Raw genomic sequence first — 6,151 nt, 5'->3', positions numbered from 1 at the left:
GGTCACAGCCCCTCTGATGCGGGAGAAAAGTGGACTAGACTGAGATGCAAAGATGGGGAAAGGCAAGAAGTCCTTGCTCCCGGGAGGTCCTGACGATCAGCCGGCCTCGGAGAGCCCCTCCCACCCTGCTCTGTGTCGCCAAGGCCGCTGGGCTGAGCAAATCTGCTGTCTGTTCCCTGTCACTGGAACTCGGCTCCTTGTCCAAAGCCTTCCTGGAAGAGAGTCTCCTGCAGGGAAGTAAGCGGCTTTCCTGGAAACTTACAGGGAGGGCCTTGCAGATGGTTCTTAAGTGGGATTTTTTAGGGATGAATAAGGATCAGAAATTCAGGACGAAAAGTTAATAGATAATAAAATGGAATCCCTCCCGTGGAAATAAAGAGGAGGAGGAAGGGCTCTGGGCAAAGTACATGAAGATGTACAGTCCTTTGGACTGGCGCTTGTCAGAAAAGCCACACTGTGGGAAGACGGCTATGTTTTATGTTTCCTTTTTATGCTGTTATTTATTTTTTCCTGTTATTAAGTCTATAGTAAAGTGAGTTTTTTCAAAAAGCACTTTAGTTAGCTCTGCTAAGAGAAACAAGAAAGAAGTCATTATTTTTCATTATTTAAGATAGGCTTGTGTCGATAACAGGTGAGGAAGAGCTATATCAGGAATTTTCGTGGTGCATCAGCAGAAGGAAAATGAGTGAGCCCAGTCTAGGAGGACAGTCAGGGGCTCCAGAATATTTGAAGAGTTATACATGTTTCCTGTATGATGGGTTAGATTCCTTATAAGCAGTCTCTATATAGCTGATCTAACTGTGTAGTTCTAATTTGATTCCACAGCACTGACCTTTCAAACCTTGATTCTCCCTCTCAGCTTCTTCCTATCGGTCCACAGAAACATTATTACCTACCCTTGACCCTGATTTCTCACTGCTTTCTTGTATCCCATGGACCTTATTATACCTGAGAAAACAGCACTTCTCTTTTTACCCCTAAGATGTGTAGGGGCACTCTCTCCCTCTTACAGGTTTATCTTTTCTTGATTATTGTCATTTGTCTATGAAGTTGCCAAAAATCCTGATTAATTTGATTTCAGAAATTAAAAGCTCTGTCAATTTTGGGCTGTCCCTAGGTGGTGGTAGACTCGGGGATAGGCAAAGCTGAATAGCTGTGAGTAACTGTCTAATATTCTGATGTGTTGATATTTGATGGTCAAGATGAAGAATGATTTTTCTAGTCACCTGGTACAGAGTGGTAGCCACCTAGAAAGGGTATTTTCTAATATATCCATTGAGGAGAGTAGATTTCTTTTCCTTCTACTTCCTCTCTTTCCCCTCTCTCTTACCTTTTCTCTTCTGGTGAGCTTCTTCTATTTTTTAATAATTTATTTATTTGGCTGTGCGGGTCTTAGTTGCGGTATGTGGGACCTTTATTGCGGCATGCGGGATCTAGTTCCCTGACCAGGGATCGAACCCAGGCCCCTTGCATTGGGAGCGTGGAGTTTTAACCACTGACCACCCAGGAAGTCCCTGGTGAGCTTTTACTGACCCTCTGTTTCTATGCCTCCGTTTTTCTCTTAGAATTTGTTGACTATGTGATCACAAGGAAGATGGAGAAAGGCAATGTAAAAACTTATTCCAACATTTCAAGACTTCCTGAAACATGTATTTGAAAAGGAAGCTCTTTGGAGGAAACAGAAGTAACATTTGCAGTGTCTTTAGAAAGCACATTACTGAGCACTATCTGTAGACATTAGGCCTTTGAGCTCAAATTAATTTTCCAACATCCTAGGTTCTCTTAGGATTTATGACACACTCTAAGGTTTAATATATAAATGCCATCTGAATGCTTTAAGATGTGAGGTTCATCCATTTCCAGAGATAATCCCATCAGAAGGGAGGATAAAATGGTAAAAATCTGAATTATTTGTAAGTGATCTGACGTTGGGACTCAGGGCACTTGAGTCTGAGTTCTGTCAAACTTTACTATAGAAGTCTAGATAAATCACTAAACAACCTCTTTGGCCACAGATTCTTTCCTTATGAAATAAAAATAATAATATTTTTCATGCATATCTCTTATTGATTTCATTAAGAATCAAACTAAGTAAAAGATATAAAAATAGTTTGAAAAACTTACAGCATCGAACAGATGTATGGTGGTGTTTTGATTTTGCTTTGGTTGGAAACAAAATTATGCCTTTGAAAAGTAATTTCTAGATGTTAAAAACACATCACATTTAACTGTTGGACTGTCTGCATATTACCAAACATCAAAAGCAAACTATCCAGATGTTTGGTCTACCAACATGCCAATCATCTGAAGGTTTCCAAAAACACTATTTAAGTCTTTATCACAGCAATTTTTTCCCCAAATAGTTTGATGACTCCTGATAAATTCAATGGGAAGACTTTTATATAAATTGGTTATTTGGTAATATGCCAGTTATACCCAGCCTTTAAAAATTGTCCAAATCTCTAAGCCACTTTTCTGAAGATGCTATCTTTTCATGACAGATAGAAACAGAACAGGACCCTATGGTCCTTGTCCCCCATGTCCTCTGCCTGTCTTTCATCTGTGGAAAAACTTTAGCCAAAGAATAAGTTTAATCAGAGAAGTGAGAAAATGCAGAAACAAAGGAAAATGGTCAAAGGAGACCAAATAATAATAGTTTAGTCATTAAGCATAGTCAAGGACCCTTAGTTCCTTCTCAAGGGCTATAGATAATATTATGAGCCATATCCTGTGAGGCCTCTTATAGATACTGAAACCCCCACCAGGTGGAAGAAGTTAACTACATGATGCCCAGACTGTAGCCATGACATAAGCTGCCACAGTTCCAAGAATTGGCCTCAAGGAAATGGGAACAAACCAACCCTAGAACTGAAGATTAACTGTACTTAAAACAATCAAGATGGCAGTGGTCAGACCACCTCATGAGCAATTTCAAGATGACTGTCAGAGCTGAATGTGCTGTTTCCGCATGTAGTCTCCTCCCTCAGCCTATAAAAGCTCTGCCCCCAATTGTCCGAGTTAGGGAGTCAGCCTTTGGACAGGTGTCCGCCCTGGTTGCTGGCATCCAAAATAAAGCAAACTTTCCTTTCCACCAACCTTGCCTCTTTATTGGCTTTTGAGCAGCAAGCAGCTAGACCCCACTTTTGGTTACAAAATGAGAAGTTGTTTAGAAATTTAAAATTATGTAATAGGACATTTTAGCTAGGCAAGGGCTTGGGACTTACAGCCTGAAGCCACTTGGAGTTAGGTGTCGCCCCTCCCCCTCAATATACATCAGCTTTTGGAGCTTAGATACTATTAAGTAGAATTGGAAGGGGTCCTCCCTACTTCAACTCTAGTCCGTGTATTTATATACTGTTTTAAGGTGGAAAAAAATCAAAATCCTGACTCTTGCCTTTGAGGTTTATAGATATAAGCCCAAGTTGGATAGACTGGAGCAGCCCTAATCAACGCAAGTTTCAGAAAAACACTAGGGATCTTTTAGGAAAAAAAAAAAAAAAAAACACTGAAAGGAAGAGGAAAGGACCAGACTATGTATCTGGACTTAGTAGGTGAGAAGAGAGTGGAAAAGGGATGGAGATCATATTTCTGGGCTATTAGAATCCATTCCCATGACCTGAGCATTCTGATAACACTGATATACCCTGGACAAAGTGATTTTAAGTCACATGAGTATGACTTAAAAATTTTAGATATAAAATGCTCTAATCAGTGGTACATTGGTAAAATTTTAACAACTGGCTCTCAGGGGGGAGAAAAGGCATGTTTGCACATAAGTACATATGCTTATTATAAACTTTACTGATATAAAGGATGTGTGTCATATAATTTTTAAATAATAATAAAACATACAATATTCTTTATTGTAAATTCCATACAGCCTTTGGATTCTCACAGGATGCTTTCTTCGATTTCTGTTGAACAATTGTGTCTGTAGCCAAACTAGCTGCTGCAAGTGATGAATGAGGGTAATTCTGATATGAATATCAGAACTTGTATCTTTGTTTATGCAAATGAACAAAAATGAAACAACAAAAATATATATTGGAATTTCTCTCATTTGTCAAAGATGTGAGTGACTTTGTTTAAGTGGATAATAGTTTTCCAATACTGACAGAATAGTCTCTCAATTTTGTTGTGCTATTCACATTGTAATTGCTATAAAGACTCATTTTTAAGTTGAATCTGCATGATAAGAAACGACTCCATCAGTTTCTGAAGTATAGACAATACACAAAACAATCAATGATTTATAGCACTTGCCTGTTTCTGTAATAAAATTCTCCCGCCAGGGTCCATTTCAAAGCTACTAATGTGACGTCACTGAACACAGAGTAGAGGTGTACCCACTACACAGAGTAGCACACGGGTATACAGACAGTCCCAGACTTACGATGGTTCAACTTACAATTTTTTGACTTTATGATGGTGCAAAAGCGATACCCATTCAGTAGAAACTGTCCTTCGAATTTTGAAATTTGATCTTTTCGCGGGCTAGTGATATGCGGTATGATCCTCTCTCAAGATGCTGGGCAGTGGCAGGGAAGCAAAGCCTCCGGCCAGCCATGCAGTCATGATGGGAAACAACCCATACACTTATAACCATTCTGTACCCAGACAGTCATTCTGTTTTTCACTTTCAGTACAGTATTCAATAAACTACTTGCAAGACTGAACACTTTGGTGTAAAACAGACTTTTTGTTAGATGATTTTGCCCCACTGTAGGCTAATGGAAGTGTTCTGAGCGCATTTAAAGTAGGCGAGGCTAAGCTACGATGTTAGGTGTATTAACTGCATTTTCAACTTAATGATGGGTTTGTTGGGACATAATCGCATCATAAATCAAGGAAGATCTGTATGAGATTTCTATCACATGATTATGGTAGCCCTAGACAACAAGAAGAGCACAGGTTAGTAAAATGTAGTATAATAGGAAGTGATAAGTTTTCAGTATGTCCTTTGCTTTTGTGACTGCTAATTTTATGGGTCAACTTGACTGCACCACGGGGGGTCGTAGGGCTCAGGAAAGCAGATTCTTCCTCAAGGTTAGTGGGCATCATCCAATCTGTTGAGGATCTGAGCAGAACAAAGGGTGAAGAAAAAGGAATTTTCCTGTTTTCTCTTCCTGCCTGCCTGCTCGAGCTGGGGCACCTCATCTCAACTTCTCCTGCCCTTGGACTGAATTACACCACCAGCTCTCCTGGTTCTCCAGATGGTAGATCTGGGGACTTCTCAGCCTTCATAATTGTGTGAGCGAATTCCTCACAGCAAAATTCAATCTCTCTCTCTCTTACATAGGTAGGTAGATAGACAGACAGACAGACAGATATAAATATAGATGTAGATATGTATTTATCTATCTGTCATATGTATATGATAAATAGATATCATATGTATATGATATCTATCATATAGAGTGAATAAATGTAAATATAGTATGTATAGTGTTTCTCTGGGGAGCTCTAATATAGGTTTTAATATAATGTATTTAATTATAAATTTTTTACAGGCTGGTTTTTTAGTAATGGCTGTGTTTTACAACCAATACTAGCTGTCTCCAGCATGCCACTGGCTATAATCCTTGCAGGTCAAGCAGTTTTACTATAAGAAGCCTCTATCTGAGCATGGGGTAGGGGAGAAATAAACCTAAAGAAACCCTTTTTCCTTGGAAGATTTGGGTGAGAGTTTGTATCAGACCAGTGGACAGTGGGGGATATTGACAAGTCCTGGCCGCAGCAGGGCTACCAGCAACCTCAGATGTGCAGCTTCACTGTAACACTTGTAGTTACAAACCCACCAATAACATGGAAACAAGGAAGGGGAAGACAGCCGACACCAGCAAGCAGGGCTTTCTGGAAGGTTGCTTGTTTCAAAAGCTAATCTTTAGAAGTATGTTTAAGTTCCTGTTCTCCCAGCCCAGGCATCAGTGGAAATGTGGGCAATTATTTTAATTGTTAAAAAGGGTTTAGAGAAACTTCAAAAAGAAGTCTAGTCTTGTGCAACTGGCCTCAAGTCGTTTCATTTTGGGCATTAAAATATGATGTAACCTTTTCCATCTCCATCACGATGCCCAGCTCTCCATGGCAATGCCATCAAATGACCAGAAGGAAAATTGTCTAATTATGTGAGGCTTTAACGTCTAACACAGAC

This window comes from Eschrichtius robustus, chromosome 10 (genome assembly GCF_028021215.1).
Source record: "Eschrichtius robustus isolate mEscRob2 chromosome 10, mEscRob2.pri, whole genome shotgun sequence".
Taxonomy (NCBI): Eukaryota; Metazoa; Chordata; class Mammalia; order Artiodactyla; family Eschrichtiidae; genus Eschrichtius; species Eschrichtius robustus.
This window is presented reverse-complemented; position numbering follows the sequence as displayed.